Genomic DNA, 21,023 nt, shown 5'->3' on the forward strand with positions numbered 1-21,023 from the left:
AGGGAAGATCCGATGTTCCGTCAAGAGTCCTTTGTGGAATAGGATTAGTCTATATTGATGTTGGTCCTGATGAGCTCTTTTGGGCATATCTTGGTGAGAATGATCTATTGGAGTCTTAAACTGAGCAACCTAAATCGAGTGGCATGATTGCAGATCTACGTGTCCTACATGGTGGGTTATGTGCTTACTGTCCGACTGGTGAATACTTGGAACCTACCATTCGGTCGAGGAATGTGCAGTTGGGCTTCTGCGGTCTAGATAGCCGAGTGGTAGAACATTCATATAGTGCCCTCCCAACACTGGTGCTTGCTTAGTCGTTCGACTATCAAAGTCCCTTTTGTAGAGTTGGTTGACCAATCCACCTCTGGTTCAGGCGCTTGCTTTAAACTAGATAGACGACCTTGTTAGGCCTATGATGGTCCACAGGACACATGTTCCAAAGCCCACTACCTGCTTGGTCCCATTTCTGCATGCCCCTGATGATTGCATTTTTTTCCATAACAGTTTGTCCCCCACTCCTATCAAGCTACTTGTAGACAGGGGGAGTATTTGGATCGTCTCGTGGTCAGGGGCGTGGCTCCTTTCCTATCGCGCTGTCTAGAGCTAAGCCTGGTTGGAAAGCAACCGCCTCAAGGACTCAACATTTCACCTTAGCGGTTCTCCCATTCATTAATGTGTCGTAGCCTTCCTGGGAAGCATGCCAATGCCACAATAGCTTTTCATAATTAGGAGGCACCACTTTGATCTTCTTACTGCTAAGGGGGTTGAAACAATCTATTTGGCTGACTTAGTTCACGTCCTTTCCCGCGGGGGACATCTCACGACTTGTTCTCTATTAATGCTTCCCTATGCTTGTTTCAGGTAGATCAATATATTGGGCCTCTTCACTGTTTGTCTCCTTAATTATGCTTAGGAAATTGTTATGTCTTGTCTCTGTCTATGCCTCCATCTAGTGTCTCTTTTTGTTGCCTACGAAACTTCCATTTCCTCCTCAGGACCATCACTATTGCCGTGGTATTTTGCTTGCTGAACTCTGTCCTTTCACCTGTAAGCTCTCTTTTTACCTCTTCCATTTAATTTCCTATTCTGATCCCTCTTTTCCTTTATTAATGGCTTCCACCCAGAATTTGGAGTTGGAGATTGTGGCGATCTCTACCACCCAGACCTTTGCACCCCCTGTCCCTTCTGTGTTAGATGTCGTTCAGGAGGGTGACTCTACCCCTTTTGTGGCATTGGCTCTGGTGACTTTACCCCTTCTGTGGCATTGGCTCCGGTGACTCTACTCTCTTCTGGGACCAATCCTAGCCTGATTATGCCTGGCATCCAGAGGGGCATCAGAGTTGCCTTCATCCCCATGGGTGTTGGGTTTGAGACCCTAAACTACCTTAGCCATTTGAAGGCGGAGGACCTAGTCCATATTAGGTCTAACTTCCACACCTCTGATGTCATCACCCTCCAAGCGCCTGCTGCCGTATGCCCCCGTATGCCATGTTGCGAGCCCCACGTGCTATGCTGCACGCCCCCATCTTGCCAACCCACACGCTCCTATCGTGCCAGCCTGCGCCCCCGTGTGCCAGCCTATGCCCCCACCTGCCATGCCACGTGCCCCCATCATGTAAGCCCATACACGCTCGTCATGCCAGCCTATGTCCCCAAGTGCTATGCTGCGTGGCCCCACATGCATACCACGTGCCCCCATCATGCCAATCCCTTGCACCCGCTGCCTTCCAGCCCTTTTGTACCCATGCCTGCCATGTGCCATGCACTGCGACTAGCCCCCCACACGCAACCATGCATACCCCGAACACCCCTACCCAGCCTTGTGTGTCGCTGTCAATGACCGGAATACTTCTTGTTCTGTCGACCCGATGGGTGAAGAAATTTTCTCTTCACCCACTTGTGCACCTAACCTTGTTAGCTAGCATACCCTACTCCGTAACCTCCCATTGGCCAATATTCTCACCTCGTTGGCCCAAGAAAAAGACTAACTTTTCCTATTAGTCCAAAAAATCATCTCCCTTACCTCATTGGCACAAATTTTCATTTTTTTTATCCCATTGGCTTAAAAGAATCACCTTTTTCTACCATTGGGCAAGCAAATTCCCTTTTTCTCCCCATTGGTTCAAGAATCTTATAAATACCCCCCTCCCTTTGTTTTTTCACAACACAAGACAACAACATCCAAGCCTCTAAGTGATTATCATAGGAAGAGAAGCTCTGCCCTCTTTCCTCCCCTTCCCCTTTGAGATTTTTCATGTCTACGAAGAGATCTTCATAAGATCCGAAGTGTTTCTCGGATCTTCAAAGTGTTCTTCAGACCTTTGAAACTTCTCAATCCTTTTCCTTCTTTGAGTGAGATTTTGCGTAGAAGAAATTCTCCCTTAGTCCCCCACCCCCTCTTGAGGTTCTTCTAGTCTTCGTGGAGTGGAGATCTTCGTAAGATCCGAAGTGTTCTTCGGATCTTCAAAGTGTTCTTTGGGCCTTCAAAGTTCCTCAATCCTTAGGATTAGCCTGTCCCAAGGGAAAGCTCTGTCGGAGTGCCACCTTAGCCTAGCCTTGACATAGCCTATTAGCAGCAGACTTTGTCAAATCAACACTCAGCAAAAATCCAGAAGTAGCCCCTCCCTAAAGGAAGCTCTGCCAAATTGATACCTTGGCCCAAAACCCGAAAGTAACCGTTCCTAGCTGGAACTCTGTCCAAATATCACTATAGTCAACATCTCTCGAGAAAGGAAGTTAGAGGTCAAGACCATCTTCCCCTGAGCCAGGAGAATCTAAAAAATAGCTCGTGCTGGCATTGATCAAGGTCTTACCCCTCTTGACCTGAATAGGGGTCATGCATAGGTATAATTTCTTACCCAAATTAGCATAATGTAGACTTTATATTGACCCTGTTTTAATGTATATAATCATTTAAATTCAGTTAATGTACATATGTGTGATAACTTAGCCATACATGCGGATTATGAATAATTATGAAAAATGTCGTTCTGAAGTATCTAGTAGGAAGTCCGGTTGAACCGGATAGATTGGGTACCTAACACTTTCCCAACTCTACAACTTGACACTTACCCTCGATCTTTAGACTAGACCAACTTTCGAGTCCTCTTCTTAGGAATTGGGCCCACCCCTGGGTCCTAGGCCCATAATCCTAGGTGGCGACTCCAAACCCTTTTGTATGATCCCTATCCCCGTATTGGACCATCATAAAATTTTCGTCTCGAATGGTGAACTTTACACTCTTGCGAAATAGGCCTCCATGTATCTCTAAGTGGTAATACAATGGTGCGGGGCCCGTAGGGTAATCACACACGACACACCCCTCCCTCAAGAAAGAGAGAGAGGAGAGAGGATGGAATAGATGTAAGCCTTTTTTCCACCCCACAAAGGAGAAACCCGACATTTTTTCCAGCCGCTACCCTCATAGTGGTGACTCCACTGGGCATATATGTCAAGCTTCTGATACTAGATGTTACCATTAAATGCAAGAACATTTTTCGCCACATTTGTTTGAAAATATGTTTGGCTAACCCCATGTTTGTAATTATATTTATTAACCACATCATGCATCGTGATCAAAGTGAAATCATTTGGCGAGGGACTCCCTGTCATGCCTACACCCTTGGGGAGGTCAGTGCATGTCATGGAGAGTACTCTGAGAGCAAATGGTAGCCAGTTCCTATACAAGGGTGTGGGGTATTGTTAAACAGTGAGGATGTTCATAATTGTGCCAGCACCCTCGGGGAGGTCTGTGCACTTTATGACATTCTGAGATTGAATAATGATATTTCTGCATTACACTTTTACACACAATCACTCACGGTTCCACCACCCCGTGCCCAGCTGCTAAACCTTATGTGTAGTTATGAGTAATGGGCAAGGAAGTCACCCCCTTGATCTTGCACCTATGGGTGTATGAAAAGGATTGCATACCTTACGTATATAGATCCTATCAAGGAAGCCTTGTCATTCCTATTGCATCCACTGCATGCTCACATCATGTAGGAAATAGATGAAGAATGCTAGGAATGCCACAAGTTAATCTGTAAAATTTGTTTGCGGTCTTGAAAATAATTTTTTCTATAATACATTCTAGTATAAAAAAATGCTCTCCTAAGTGGGTTTCGGATAAAAGGTGTCCTTCCTCCTTAGAAATGAAATGTGGATGATTTGGCATACGCGATCCGGACTGATTTCTGTCAAAGTCCCGTAAAATGCCGAATTATCTAAAAGACCCAAGGAAACTAGGAGGAAGGTCGCCTAGTGGGATAAAATTAAGGAAAGCATAACTTTATTAACAAAGAATGTCTTAATAGGAGTATTCTGGTCAAGCCGTTTGTATAAAATTCCCACCTATGACATTGAGTGGACTAGGGGCATCGACCCCTACCCACTCCATATCATTAAGCGGACTAACTTTGGATGGATCATTGGTTGTTAATCTAGTGAATGAGTGAATAAGGGGTTGGGAATTCAAGAATCCTAAAATAAATCATTTTTGGTTCAGGCACAATTCCACACCTCAAGTATTCTTGGTGGTCCATTTGGCCACGTCAAGATAATTGGTAGACTTGATTAAGTCCAGTATCACCTCCATCGTCTTTTCGAGATTGTTTACCACCAAGTGATGATTAAGACCCAGTTCATATAGATCCACATGATCCTGAATCACCTAGGGAAGCATGGGTCCACCCCATAGAGACCTTACATACAGAAATGGCCGAGGTCAAGAGAGGGATAGCACAGATACTGCATGCACTCCAAAACCCTCACAGAGCTAAATCAGCACAAGCTACAGGAGAGTTGGATCAGAACAGACCTTTGGGTCATCACGGAAACTCTTCTCGAGTTGACTCAGGAGAACCAAAGCAAGTCAGGCCAACTAGTCAGAGAGAAGCTTCACCTACTCGTCCAAATGGTCAACGAGGAGCCTATTCTAGGGTCCCTCCTCCCAAGGTAGTGATTGAAGATGAGGAAGAGGAGTTTTTCGCACATGTTCAAATGGAGCCTCCAGCGACAGAGAAAGAAAGGAAACTCAGAGAGTAATTAGAGAAGTTGGAAAATACGATTTGAGCAGAAAACGGTTCAGAAAACCAAACAGTGGATTCTGATGAAATGGATTTCTTTTCTGGGACAAGGATTCCTGAGAAGTTCAAATGGCAAACTGATAGATTTGATGGGTCAAGGGACCCTAAGGCTCATCTCAAAGTCTTCTTAGCATCGCCAAGTCATGACAACTTGAGGACAACCAAATGGGGCAAGCCTTCATGTTAACCCTATCAGGACTAGCACTAAGGTGGCTCACCCAGTTGGTGTCTTTGTAAACCCAGAATTGGACAACAGTGGTGAAAGCCTTCACCAAGCAGTACTCATACAACACTGAAGTGGATGTGAAATGTCAGGAGCTTGAGACATTGAGACAACAATCTAGAGAAGGATTCACCACCTTCTTAATGAGGTTTAGGGACAAGGCTACTAAGATGGTAGATTGGCCTTCAAAAGCAGAGCAAGTAGAAATGTTGATTGAAAACTTCTCAAAGCCTTATTATAATGTCCTTTACTATCAACATCTGTAAACTTTTGACGCCTTGATAGCCACTGGTACACTTGTGGAAAATAGAATCCTAAGGGAAGCTTAGTATCAAGGATCCTCCCAAGATGCAGGAAAGAATGCCAGAATTGGATGTGGGAAGGGTCCCAAGACCAATATAGTAGGCACGGTTCAACAGTCATTCTCACTTGTCACCTCTCCAAAACCATTCGTGATACAAGCAGATGCCCCTACTCAGAAGGCTTCTCGCCCAAGGAGACAGTTTATTGATTTGGGAATGCTTGTGACAACAATGTATGAAAAGTTAAAGAAACAAGGATTGCTAGGGACAGTAGCTCCAAGAGTAATCAACAACCCTCCCCCAGCTTGGTATAGAGATCATGAATATTGGGCTTATCACACTCAGAAGGGGCACAACACTGAAAGTTGCATAGGTCTCCAACATGCAATCCAAGACTTGATAAACAATTGGACTACTGAAGTCAAGATCAAACAATCTCCTAATGTCAATACCAATCCCCTCCTGGATCATGGAATTGTCAATATGTTGGCAACAATGAGTGACTGGCAAAATTAGGACCCTCAGTTCTATGATCCAACCCATTTCATTAGGGATGCCAAGAAATATCAAGAAGAGAGGCATGTTGAATGGCAAGAGAAGTTCCAGCTTGTGCAAAGATTGTCCCTTCCTCTAGACTTAATAGGGCACATCTACGGTTTCGTTAAAAATGCTTGCCAAAAGGAGTGCAATTCCTTCCAAAGGGTCGTTCACATGAATCAGTTGGATAAGCCCTTTTGTCACCCCATGTTCTATGATCATGTGGACAACTTGGACAAAGAAGCAATAGAGAGTGACCCCACTCAACTCATTGTATCCCGAGCTCAGAAGAATCACATGAATGCCCGTGCTTACAAGAGAGTCATGAGTCAGGGCTTCCAAAAAATCCATTCATCCTTCCACATCAACAAAAGAATCCACCGCAGCACATCTCCAACCTCCACCTATCATTAACCTTCACCACATTATCAAGGAGAAGGAGTTTCCTTATCTTATCACCCCCAATCTTTATACCCTACCTCTCACATCACATCACCTTCATATCACCTCGCCTCGTATCCCTCATCACCCTCATACCAATCCCATTCTTAGGGATCGGTGTATAATTAATGAGCACATTTATGTGTGAAATCTAGTGTCGTAAAACATGCATTTTACATATTTAGAATGGTGCTACCTTGGGTTTTACTCTCTTTTTGTAGGTTTTATACTTTCAAGGCCTTAAGGAATATCGGGTATTATATCTCCAATTTTACATATAAAGAGGTCATATTTCTTTTCATGGTTATGAAGAGGATGAAATTTTGAGTAAGATGGATGTGTTCAATTGCAAGTACACATTCATTTGGTTAACCATACAAGTGACTATTCTTTTTAGGCCAGAAAAAGAATAATGGATCAGAACTGAACCGAGATGCAGAACCAGCCCGTTTGTAATTGTCCCAGAGGTACAAGGAATATTTCAAATGCCAACAAGGATCGATGGACCACATCTTTCAGTGATTAAAGATTTGTTTTTGGTAACAACAACTACCTAGCGTAGTTGGTGAGTTGTGGTGTGTAAAATCCCTTACTTATTAGGAGGTCTCAAGTTCGAACTTCTTAGCTACCATTTTGTTGAGGTTTTTTTTAAAAGATTTTTTCTCTCCTACTCATCACTTAAAGGAGGTCAGCCAAGATGGTTGTATTCAAGTTTGAAGAAGAGAGAGACATAAAGAGAAAAAATAGGAAAGAAGAAAGAAAAAAAGAAAAGACAAGGGCATGGGTGGAATTTTCCATTAAAATACAATATTATCCAAATCCAAGCAAGAAAAATCGGCCAAAGGGGGTTTCTTTCACAAGAAGAGAGAGAAAAGTAGAAAAATGGAGAAAAAATAGGAAAAAAAAAGGCAAGAAAAATCATGGGAGATCTCTCTCAACACATTTTCTCTCTTCTCTCTCCTCCATTTCATCAACAAGATAAAAAAAAATCTTTTTTTCAGAAGCTAAAATCGTTAGCTTCCCTCCCCCATTCTCTACATAATAGAATTAACACAAGGGGAGGAGGCACTTCATTATTCTTCTAGGGTTTTTTCTTTGTTGCTCTATCTCTTTCTCTAGTTTTCTCTTTCTCTAGCTCTAGTTCTATGTTTATGCTTTAAACACTTTTGTAAGTTATTTTTATTCAATTAATGCAAGCACTCTTGCTTTTGATTCAGTCTTTTATTCTTATTGTTTAAACAATCGAAGTTGTAATTTTCAAGTTCTAGTTCTAGGCTTAGTTTTAAGTGACAAGAATAAGCTATAAAGCATGCCTTTCAAGTTCAATTTTTTTTTCTTTAGATTTTTTTTCTCTAGCACTAGAAATTTCAGATTTGGTTTATTCCAGATCTGGTTTTTAGTACTGGTAGTATATCAAATTGATCAAGTTTTTAGTTCAAGGGTTGAAGTTCAAGTAAGTAGGCTCCTTCAGTAGTCTTCTCTCCCCCCTCTCATTCCCTCTTCTGACTACCCTTTCTTTCTTAATTTAGGATTTTAATTTCAGTCATTATATTATTGCTATCCCTTTCCCCCAAGGTTCATGGCTAGTAAATGTGTTGGCTTTGCCCCTCCTAGCCATAGAACCATCATTTTATTGTTTTTATTTTAATTGTCTCCCTTTCCTTAAAGCCAAGTAGAGTAACCCATGTAAGAGTGACTCTCTGGTCAAGTTGGGAAGCTCATATTATGATGCATCCCTCGAGCTAAGTAGAAAAACCTACTTGTGAGTCTCTCTCTAGCTTTATCCCCTTTCTTTTACTTTATTTTTATTTCAGTATTTTTTTTTCTTCATTGCTTTTTAATTGCGTGGGGTGTTTATTTTCAGCTATTTATTTATTTGATTTTAATTGCGTGGCTTGCGTATTTAAATTCTTAGATGACGAATGGTTAGGACGTTATTTTAGATACATATGTTTGGGACGGTTATTAGAATTAGATCACAACCATTAATCAATTCACTTTCGCATTATTAAAAGAAGCAAAAAAAAATAAAGTGGCTGCTCTCCCTGTGTTCGACCCGTAGCTACACTGATCCGTACGTTTGCCGTTATATTTTAAAATCTCAAACAATAACCCAAAAGAAGGATGGATGGATAGGTATAGTTGGAAGGATATGCTTGCACTACCAGACTCCCCAAAGATGACCTCCTCAATGGGATTAGTGACGACGTTATAGGAGAAGGCCAAGATGGTGATCCCACTTCTCTAATTCAGCCCACCATACCCCAAAAGGACGATCCAAAAAACATTGAAGAAGTCACAGATGATCTCCTTAGAGCGGTGATGGCATTGGTAGTGGGAGAACAAATCAAAGAGCACACTCCCGATGACCAAGTCTGGCCCTATGGAAATTTTCTGATCCATATGCTTTGAATACTATGAACGTTTGGATACCGAGAAATTTGATGGTCAAGAGGAATCTGATGAAGAACCAAGTGAGGGGGAAATCAGCAAAGAAGAGGATGATGACGATGACGATGAGAACGAAAGTGAGGATGAGAATGATGGAAATAACTCTGATTCTCAAGACGATGAAGAGTACCCAGATTGGGATGACTACTAGGGGCCTTGGCACAATGATAATGATGATTAATAAGGGTACTACTCACCTAGGGATTCAGAAGGAAATTCTATATATACAATTGGGAAAGATGACCCAATGATTGATCCCACAGATGCTATTCAGCTGGAACTCACAATTCACATGGAAGGGGAAGATCCGACATCAGATTCAGAGGATAGTGAAGGCTATGAGATCACTTTTGAGGGTCAAATAAACCCTATAGAAGAGCACATGAGTAGCGTCTATGAGCATTTGGTTGAGATAAAACTCGAGGTTGATGTAATTGACCGAATGTTAGGTGAAGTAGCCATCAGTGAACAATGCTACACCCAGTAGCTGAAAACCCTTGAGAAAACAGAGGGACATTCCACACTGGTAGAAATGATAGATACAATAGTTACATGGCTTTCCAATGCAATCAAAATGGTATGAGCTAGGGCCGTTCATATTTGTGGAGGACCTCAACCTCCTACCCCAAGTAGTGAAGAGGAATTTGAGGAAGAAGATGACCCCATGGTAGGGATAATTACCATAATAAACAGTGATGATGAAGATTTCTATCCCATAGAGATCATCGTGAAGAAACCGACTAATGTGATGGAAACTAGAAGTGGAAGATACTATAAAAGAAAGGCCCTAGCTGTAGAATAGTCGAGAACTAATGAGGCAGGAACCAATGGCTTGAAGAAAGAACCAGAGAATCTAGTCTTGGCTCAGCTCAAGAAGTTCCAAGCTAATATCTTGATCTGGGGATTGTTAATGGCCTCCCCCACGAACCGTGAAGTAGTCTTAAAGTCCCTCACCAATGTGCAAGTGCCAATCAAGATAGATTCGGTACACCTCTCGCACATAGTAGGGGCAACATATGCGGTGCAGTCATTGATGTTCTCAGACTCTGAACTCCCCAAAGGAGCCCAGCACAAAGCTCTACACAGCACTGTAGAATGTCTGGATAAAGTGGTTCCCAAGGTTCTCATTGACAATAAGTTCGCTTTGAATGTTCTACCCTTGAGATCGGAAAAGAGTATTGGCTTCAACCTGGAAGAGATAAGGCTGTCAACCCAAACCATACAGGCATATGACAACACTAAGAGAAAAATCTTTGACATCCTCACCATCACCATAGTAATTGGCCTGGTGAAGTTTGATATTGATTTCCAGATCATTCACATACCTGCATCTTTTAACATGCTTTTGGGAAGGCCTTGGTTACATCATACGAAGGTCCTCTAGTCTCCATCAGAAAATGAAATTTATTCATAAAGGAAAAGTGATTATAGTAGCCGGAGATCCCAAAGTGGTGAACACCTTAGCCAACATTGAAAACGGAGAAGAACATGACCAGGAAGTTCAACTTAGTGGTTTTGAAATAGAGGAAACTTGTGCAGCACTCACCAAAGAAATTCCAGATGAAAAGATTCTACTTAACTCTGAAGCTATATGGAGTCCTTCGGTGAATCAAATGATGAGGAACATGCAATAATTTCCAGGGATGGGATTGGGAAAATGTCATTATGGTGTTTCAAAATTACCTACTCCAGTGGTTAGCAAAGGAAAGAGTGGTGTTGGGTACATTCCTTAAACCCCCAGACCAAGGAGCAAGAATGGCAGCAAAGGGCAGAAGGTACCAAGGATGACTAGGAAAATCTCTGCATCTTGCTACCCCACTCTCAATGGGTACTTCATAAGGGAAGGAGAATATTTTCCCTTTTATGGAAATGTTGAGCCATGGTTTGATGAAATCGCCACAAAGATGCAACCAAGGTTTGAAGTATTCTTTCAAGATGAGTTTGACTAGATAACTCATAAGGTAGAACAACAATAAATGCTAGCCAAAGAAAATGATTAAGACAGTTGCATCATCGGAATAGCGGAAGTAGCGCTGATTGAAGATGGGTTCTCCTCTAACAACCCCACAACACTGGTCCAGTTAAAGGAATTGCCAAGTCCCTGAGTGCTCTTGAAGAGAGAATGGGAAAAGAAAATAACACTCGTCTGGAATCTATAACTTCCCATGGATCTAAAATGTCATATCCGTTCCTTTCTACAAAAGCCACGAGCTCAGGAGTTGCATAAGCTCAAGCCTAGGCCTTTCAGAGGAAGAATCACTTATGCAAGGCAAAAAAGAGCACAAAGAATGATGGTTTGCATGTACTGTGCCTGAATCAACTGCAATGGAAAGGTCCGTGAAGGTGGTCAAAGATGTGATCGAGGCACTAGGATGGCATCCCTCAATAGGCTGGAAAAGATGGACTTTATAGAAAGATGACTGAGTAGTCTCCACCAATCTTCACCTCTCAGAAAGTTCGGGTTTCGAGAGCACGAGGTTGATCAGCTGGCATTTTTAAAGAAACATTCACCTATCCAGAAGAACCATTGCACCATGAAAGAAATAGCAGTAGCCTTCCTGGAAAACGAAGGAGGCCCGTTGCCACATCTCCTCATCCATCAAGCCATCAAACCACTCTTGAATTGGACTAGCATTGGGGAGAATTTCAAGTTTACTCATGTTGTTAAGTCAATCAAATTGGATACCACTGATGAAAGCGTCAAACCATTCATCGAGTCTGTAGTCGACTTAGTTGCTGAGTCTGCTGTTTATGATTTCGTGTCAGCCTCCCCTCTTGAGGAGAGACCAAAGTCTTTGTATGTCGAGTCTGCTACTCCTTCTTTCATGAATGAAATTTCTGATTCCGTGTATGACTTGTCTCCTTTTTTTGATGATGATCTTAATAAATATCAAGAGTTAATAAAACAATGCAAACCAAAGAAAGCCCAACCCATCTGTGAGGATGCCCAGGTTACTAATTTAAGAACCGACCAATGCCTTCGAGAGGTAAAAATTGGTACCATGCTAGACAATGAAGACGCAGAATAGATGATTAGTCTTCTGAAGGAATTCACTGAAGTCTTTGCTTGGTCACATGAGGATATGCCTGGTATAGACGCCGGCATTGTGCAACACTGCTTGCCAACCTACCCTGGGGCAAAGCTAGTCAAACAGAAGCCCAGAAGGATGCGTCCAGAATGGAGTGAGAAGATCAGAGAAGAAGTTGTGAAGTAGTGGAATGCGGGATTTCTACAAGTGGTGAGGTACCCACAATGGTTGGCCAACAACTTACTAGTGCCAAAGAAGGATAGAAAGGTATGAATGTGAATAGACTTTTAGGACTTAACAAGGTAAGCCCTAAAGATGACTTCCCATTACCTCACATTGATGTATTCGTTGGCAACACGACAGGGCATGCCTTGTTATCATTTATGGATGGATTCTCGGGATACAACCAAGTGAGCATGCACCCAGAGGATCATGAGAAGGCAGCCTTCATCACTCCAAGGGGAACCTATTGTTACAAGATGATGCATTTTGGACTATAAATGCTGGGGCAACTTATCAGAGAGCAGCTACGGCCATATTACATGATATGATGAGCAAGGATGTGGAAGTCTATGTGGATGATATGATAGTGAAGTCAAAGGATTGGCAAGGGCACATTCCCATATCAAGAAAAATCTTTGAAAGAATCAAGAAGTATCAGCTGAGGTTGAACCCTCAGAAGTGTGTCTTTGGGGCAACAGAAGGAATATTATTAGGGTTCTTGGTGAGTGAAAGAGGCATTGAAGTCGACCGTATCAAGATCAAGGCAATTCAAGAAATGCCCACACCTCACACTGAGAAGCATATACGAGGATTCCTAGGTCACATCCAGTATATCAGCAGATTCATAGCTCAGTTGACTACAATCTACGAACCAATCTTCAAGTTGCTGAAGAAGGATCAGCCCATAGAATGGAATAATCAATGCCAACAAGCTTTTGATAAGATCAAAGGGTATCTTATGAATGTCAATTATTCTTTGATGGAGCAACTAATCGAAAGGGGTGTGGTGCGAGAATATTGTTTGTCACTCTTGACGGCCTTTATTTGCCTTCATCATTCCACCTTGATTTTCCCTTTACCAACAACATTGTTGAATATGAAGCTTGTGCCTTGGGACTAGAAACAGCCCTAACCATTGGGTGAAAAGGATCAAGGTATGCAGCGATTCATCCATTGTCATTTGTCAGACACAGGGAAAGTGGAAGACTAGATATGAGAAGCTAAAGCCATATCAAGAACATCTGGAGGAGGAGATTGGACACTTTGAGAAAATCTCATTTGAATACTTCTAAAGGGACAATAATCGGTTCACTGATGCCCTTGTAACCTTGACTTCGATGGTAGAATGCAATCATATGGCTAGGGTTCGACCATTCTTAGTGGAACAAAGAAACAAGCCCATTTATCAGAATTCGGTGAACTCTCTCACCATAGATGGTCGGTCTTGGTTTGCTCATATTGTGGATTTTATAAGGGAAAGGAAATACCCGATTGAAGCCACAAAAAGAGAAATAAATTTCTGAGAAGATATGCCACCCAGTTTATCCTTCAAGAAGACTTGTTGTACAAAAGGTCCTATGATGGAATTCAATTGGTGGGTGTGGACGAAGAACAAGCCACAACCATCATGGAGGAAATTCATCAAGGCCTCCGTGGACCCCATATGAATGCCAAAATGCTAGATAAAAAGATCCACAGGCTGGGAAATTACAATGGAAGCAGATTGCGTAAACTTTGTTAAGAAATGCCACAAATGTCAGGTATTTACCAATATCATACATATCTCGCCAAAAGAGTTACACTCACTCAGTTCTCCTTGGCCATTCTCTACTTGAGGCATTGACATCATTTGGAAGATCAACCCAAAGGCATCGAATGGTCACGAATTCATTTGGTAGCCAGTGATTATTTCACCAAGTGGGTAGAAGCTCAGTTATATATAGTCCTCACCTCTGCTAAGGTGGAAAAATTCATCCAAAAAAATATCATTTCTCGATATGGAGTAACTTAAGAGTTGATATCAGATCAGGGATCCGATTTTTGGGCCAAAACTGACAAAATCTACTCAAAGTTCAGTATCAGAAGGCACCATTCTACCACTTACAGGCCACAAACCAATGGGGCAATAGAAGCAACCAACAAAAACATCAAAGTCGTCTTGTAGAAAATGGTAGAAACACATAAGGATTGGGTAGATAAGTTACCCCTTGCCTTATGGGCATATCGGACCTCTATAAGATCCTCGACAGTGGCAACTCCTTTCTCTTTGGTGTATGGGGTTGAAGCAGTGCTACCTGTAGAAATCCTAGTACCATCCTTAAGAGTGCTTTTGAATAGTTAGCTACCTGAAGGAGAATGGGTGAAGGCCAGACATGATGAGCTCAACTTTCTCGATGAAAGGTGTATGAAAGCTATGGATAATCTGAAGAAATATCAATTAGGCCATAATGGTGATACCGGTCAGGTCCACGAACTCCCTGATAGTCAGAACTCTTGGAACGGTCATGGATCTACCACTGAATGGAATTCCTATCAAGGCATAGAAGCACAGAGGTGTAATGGTGATCTCCCCAATAGGTAAATGGAAAGAATGAGTACTAGGCCACCACTGCTCCATCAGAGCCCCCACCAGTGCCGGGTTAAACTTTTGGGTCTCTACAAGGGCTAGCCGGCAGAGGTACGATGCATCAACCATCTCCTTCACTCTATGAGAAAGCATCCTATGCCATGACTGAACCATGATCATATGGCTATATGAGGCCAAGGAAGGTGGTTCCCTCCCCTCATGCTAATGGAAATAAAGAATGTATAAAAAGAAAAAACAACAAAAAGCAAAAACAACATAAAAAGAAAGACAAAACAAAAGTACAAGAAAATCAAAGTAATGAATACAATGTAAAGACTTACCCCCATATGGAGTTATAAATGTGATTCTGACTGTTGTGAAAAGTCTGCCCGTAGTACCAGTTGGCCAGGCCCTCATTCCTATAGGAAGGACTGTTGCAACTCTCAGGCTGAACTTCTCCCAAAGTCTTTCTCTTTCACTTTAGCCATAGTTTTAGAAATTACAAGAAACCCTAGAAAGTTCTAAAAATTGTAAAAAATCCCAAAAAGTTTCCCAAATTGCATAAAATCCCACAAGAATATCAAATTCTCCAAATAATTCCTCCCTCAAGAATAAGATGAAGATCTTCAAGAACTTCAAGAACAAGATGAAGATCTTCAAGAACTTTAAGAGCAAAGTGAAAAAATCCAAGAACAAGAAGGAAAACTTCAAGAAAAACCAGAGAGCTCCAGGAACTCCAAACTTACTCAGAAAAGTTAGAATGAAGAACGAACAGGGGCCATTTTATAAAAAAATATTATTTTTCCAAAAAAAAAATTTAGATTCCAAATCAAGAATCAAGAATCAAAAGATTCCAAATCAAGCATCAGAATTCAAATCAAAAGAATCAAAAGATTCCAAATCAAGCATCAGAATTCAAATCAATTTCCAAATAAAGCATCAAGAATCAAAAGATTCCAAATCAAGCATCAGAATTCAAATCAGCATCAAGAATCAAAAGATTCCAAATCAAGCATCAGAATTCAGAATCAAGGGAAAATCAAGAAGAGACATAATGTCATTAACCCGGCCCCAGGGGGCCTAACCCCTTTGATTCGGTTCCAAGTGGCCCGATCTCATCAACCAATTCCATGAACTGGCACATGTGAAGCTTAGCTAAGGAAAATAAAAAAAAATCGAATGTTTTTACCTGTTACAAGATGGGAAGAGCAGCAAATTCCTCTCTTATAACCATCGATCCCAAATAGTCCAGATTGGCTCGACAGACCCAGCTTGGAGACCAAAATTCCCTAAACTGGCACATGTGAAGCCCAGCTAAGGAAAATAAAATAATCAAATGTTTTTACTTGTTGCAAGAGTGGAAGAGTAGCGAATTCCTCTCTTATAATCCCTGATCCTAGATAGTCCAGATGGGGTCGAAAGACCCAGCATGGAGACCATATTCCCTAAACTGGCACATGCGAGGCCCAGCTAAGGAAGAGTCAAAGATCAAAATACTAACCTTTTTGCAGGATTGGAAGAGCAGTTAATTCCTTTCCCCCAATTGGCAGCCTAGGTAAGTCCTAAAACTTTAGAGATATTATCTGTTGCATTTTTCAACTCCATCATAAATGAGCAAGATGACGGTAGTATATGCTCCAGGTGATAAAATGTGCTTATTCTTTTCTTTGCCCTTCGGTTGTTAGCACAGGCCACGGCCAAAGAGGGGCATTCTGTAGACACCCAAATTTGTCACCCTCCTCTGGCTATGATGAAATATGGTTCTTGGACGTGACTTCTGGCTTCCGATCAATGAAGATGATGATGGAAACTTTTCCCTACCCACAACCCTAGAAACCTTATTGCGGGAGAGAAGAGGGTCAAATTTTAACTTTTTATATATGAAGAAATCTGGTCAAGATGACCATACGGATGGATAGTGCTCGAAAATATAATTCCGACAACATATGGCACGTCAAAATCAGACCGATGGATCTCCCATAATCATCCCCGAAAAACTATACTTTCCCTCACGTATGCCGCGCACATGGACAGACCTACCCCAAACACCCTAAAATTCATCCCCTACCTACCCCAAACACCCTAAAATTCATCCCCTACCTACCCAGATAACCCAAAAACACTCCTAGACCTGAAACCCTAGAAACCCTCACGCGGGAGAGAAGAGGTTCAATTTTGGCTTTTTATATATGAAGGAATCCAGTTAAGATGACCATATGGATGGATAGTGCTCGAGAATACAATTTTGATGATATATAGCACGCCAAAATTGGACCAATGGATCTTTTGTAATCATCACCGAAAAAACCCATGGTTGTGTGTGCACATGGGTGCTGTCTGCACCATGCATCATACACCATGCACCATGCACCATGCCAAGCCATGCCATGCACCACCCTGCCAACTGCCCTTGCCTAGTGGCCTGTGCCCGTAGGGGCACAGGCCTGCACCCCTTGTAGACACCCAATTTTGTCACCCTCCTCTAGCTATGATGAAATATGGATCTTGGACACGACTTTCGACTTCTAACCAACAGAGATGTTGATGGAAACATTCCCCTACCCAAAACCCTGGAAATCCTTGTGCAGGAAAGAGGAAGGTCTAATCTTGACTTTTCATATATGAAGGAATTTGGTCAAGATGACCATGTAGATAAATAGTGCTCAGAAACATGATTCCGATGATATATGATACATCAAAATCGGGTCGACGGATCTCCAACAATCTCGAAAAATCAAGCCTTCCTGCACATATGCCGTGCAGACAGACAATCCCACCGGAAATCTAGGAAAATCCCTTGCCTAACCCAAACACCCTAAAATTCATCCTCTACCTACCCAGATTACTCTGAAACACTTTCGGGTCTAAAACCCTAAGAATCCCCGCACGGGAGGGAAGGGGCCTAATTTTGGCTTTTTATATATGAAGGAATCCGGTTAAGATGACCATACAGATGGATAACGCTCAAAAATACAATTTTGACAATATATGGTACACCAAAATTTGACGAACGGATCTCCCGCAACCTTCCTTGAAAAATCACATTTTTTTCGCTTGCATGCCGCACACCCCTACAGCACACTATGCATGGCCCTTACTATACGTTGTGTACACTATGCCCACACAATGTGCACATGGCCCGCACACCGTGCACATTACCTGCACACCCATGTGTTCACGCACCCGTTGTGTACATTGCCAGCACACCCATGCATTCGTGCACCCGTGACATCACCTGCACCCCCTACCTAAACTTTTTCTCTCTTCCCACTTTTTCAATAAGTACATTTTTCGGCTAAACCTCCTCTCTCCTCTCGCTTTTCTAAATACTTCTTTTTTCGGCTAAACTTTCTCTCTCCTCCCACTTTTCCAAAAATTACCTTTTTCAAACTTTCTCTCTCCTCTTGGTTTTCCAAAAACTACTTTTTCTGACTAAACTTTCTCTCTCCTCCAATTTTTTTGAAAACTACCTTTTTGGGCTAAAACTTCTCTCCTCTCACTTTTCTAAAATCTGCCTTTTCGGCTAAACTTTCTCTCTCCTCCCGCTTTTTTGAAAATCACATTTTTCCAAGCTAAAATTTCTCTCCTCCTATTTTTTTTCTAAAAACCCTTTTACCCACTGGACACAAGCCTCCCCACCCATTTTTACCTTCAATCGCCCTTTTACCCCCATTGGACAAAAATCCTATCTCTTCACTTTAGGCAAGAGCCCCCCCCTTTCGTCCACTGGATAAAGGGATTCCCCCTCTCATATTTGGCCCAAAAAAACTATAAATACCCCCTCCCTTAGAAAAAAGACACCAATAGACCAGAATCCCCTTTAAGAGTGAAATTTTCCTCCAGACCCTCTTGATTTTCTTCTGATCTGCTGAGTGATCTTCATCAAGATCCGAAAACTCATTCAGATCTTTGAAGGGTTCTTCCAGATCTTGAAGATATTCAATCCAAATTCTTTGTTAGATCCAATTTTTAGCCAAAAATAGTATGTTCTTGAGCCACCTCCCTTGAGTGTTCTTGAGCATTCTTGAGCATTCTTGAGATAGAAACCCCCTCTTTTTGAGGTTTTTTGGGTCTACGAAGAGATATTTATTAAGATCTGAAACTTTGTTCAGATCTTTAAAGTGTTCTTCGAGACTTTGGAGTTCTTCAATCCATTTTTAGGTCGGCCTATTTCTTTTTAGAAATAGCTATTCCTACCCAAACCTCTGTCCAAATGTCCCTGGAATAATTCTAGAAATAGCCATTCCCAGCGGAAGCTCTGCCAGAGTGCCACCTCAGCCTAACCCTCCCTTAGCCTATCCCTATGGGAAGCTCTGCTTGAGTGCCATCTCATCCCAAGCCCAAAAATAGCATTTCCTAGCTGAACCTCTATCCGAGTGTCCTTGGAATATTTCTAGAAATAGCTATTCCCAGCGGAAGCTCTGTCGAAGTGCCACCTTAGCCTAGCCCTCCTTTAGCCTATCCCTAGCGGAAGCTCTGTCGGAGTGCCACCTCATCCCAAGCCCAAAAATAGGCTTCCTAGTTGAAGCTCTATCCGAATCCAAATCCAAAAGCAACTGTTTCTAGCTGAAAATCTATCCGGATACCATCATAATTAGCATCTCTCAAGAAAGGAAGTTGGAGGTCAAGACCATCTTTCCCTGAGCCAAGAGAGCATGAAAGATAATCCGAGATGATACCAATCAAGGGCCCACCTCTCTTGGCCTAAAACAGGGGTCAAATTCAGGTATAATCTCTCTCCTCATTTAAGTATAATGTAGATATCTAATAAGCCTTGTTTTAGTGTATATAATAGTTTGAATTCAATTAATGTATATATGTGTGATAACTTAGCCATACATGTGAAATAGTAATAATTATGAAAAATATTTGTTCTCAAGCATCTAATAAGAAGACCGGTTGAACCAGGCAGATTGGGTGCTTAACACCTTCCCAACTCTATAACCTGAAACTTACCCTAAATCTCTAGACCAGACTAAATTTTGGGCCATTTTCTCAGAAATTGGGCCCACCCTCGGGTCCTAGGCCCATAACCCTAGGTGGAGACTCCAAACCCGATTTGCATGATCCTGATCCCTGAATCGGACCATCATCAAAACCCCTATCTCAAATGATGAATTTTACACTCTTGCGAAATAGGCCTCCACGTATCTCCAAGCAAGGATATGATGGTGTGGGGCTCGCAAGCGAAATAACTCGACTCGAACCCCTTCCCCCCACATGAAGGTGAAGAGAGAGAGAGGAGAGAGGATAGGGATACATAGCCCATCCATCTCCGGCCTCAATCCTCATTGTGGCGACTCCACTAGGGATAAATGTCAAGCTTCCAATACTAGATGCTTCCTTTCAATGCAAGAACATTTTCCACTACATTTGTTTGAAAACATGTTTAGCTAACCCCATGTTTGTAATTGTATTTGCTAACTGCATCATGCATTGTGCTTAAAGTGAAATCATTTGGCGAGGGACTTCCTATCATGCCTGCACCCTCGGGGAGGTCAATGCCTGTCATGAAAGTACTCTGAGAGTAACTGATACCCCCTTCCTGTACAAGAATGAAAGGTATCGTCAAACGGTGAGGATGTTGTATTTGTGCCAACACCCTCGGGGAGGTCCATCCACTTATAGCATTCTGAGATCAAATGCGTCATCAAATGGCGAGGATGTCTGTATTTCTATCAACACCCTCGGGGAGATCCGAGCACTTTACGACATTCTGAGATCGAATGATAGTTACCCTAGATTACACTTTTGCACACAATCATTCACGGTTCAACCACCCTGTGGCCAATTACTTAACCTTGTGTGTAGACACAAGTAATGGGTAAGGAAGTCACCCCCATGATCTTGTACCTACGGGTGTATCAAAAGGATCATGTACCTTCCATATATAGATCCTATTAAGGAAACTTTTTCAGTCCTATTGCATCCATCGCATTGCTCGCATCATGTAGAAAATAGATGAAGAAGCTAGGAGCGCCACAAGCTAATTGTAGAACTTGTTTGCGGTCTTGAAAAGGAATGTTCCTACACTATATTCCCATCGTAAAGAATTGATTTCCTAAAGTGGATTTTGAATAAATGGTATCCCTCCTCCTTAAGGAAAAAATCCAGATACATGACTCAGGGGCAATCCCACTAGAGTCACGTTAAGTTCCGAGAAGTCCCGAGAAAATCAAGAGGAATGACACCTAGTGGGAAAAGAGCAAGGAAAGCATGACTTTGTTACATGGAATGTCTTATGAGAATATTCCCAACTAGCCATTTGTATGAACTTCCCGCTTATGGCATTGGGTGGACCAAGGGCATCAAACCCTATCCACCACTACCATTTAGCAGACTAACCTTAGATGAATTAATGTTTCTTAATTTAGTGAATGTATG

The sequence above is a fragment of the Macadamia integrifolia genome, unplaced genomic scaffold (assembly GCF_013358625.1).
Source record: "Macadamia integrifolia cultivar HAES 741 unplaced genomic scaffold, SCU_Mint_v3 scaffold292, whole genome shotgun sequence".
Lineage (NCBI taxonomy): Eukaryota > Viridiplantae > Streptophyta > Magnoliopsida > Proteales > Proteaceae > Macadamia > Macadamia integrifolia.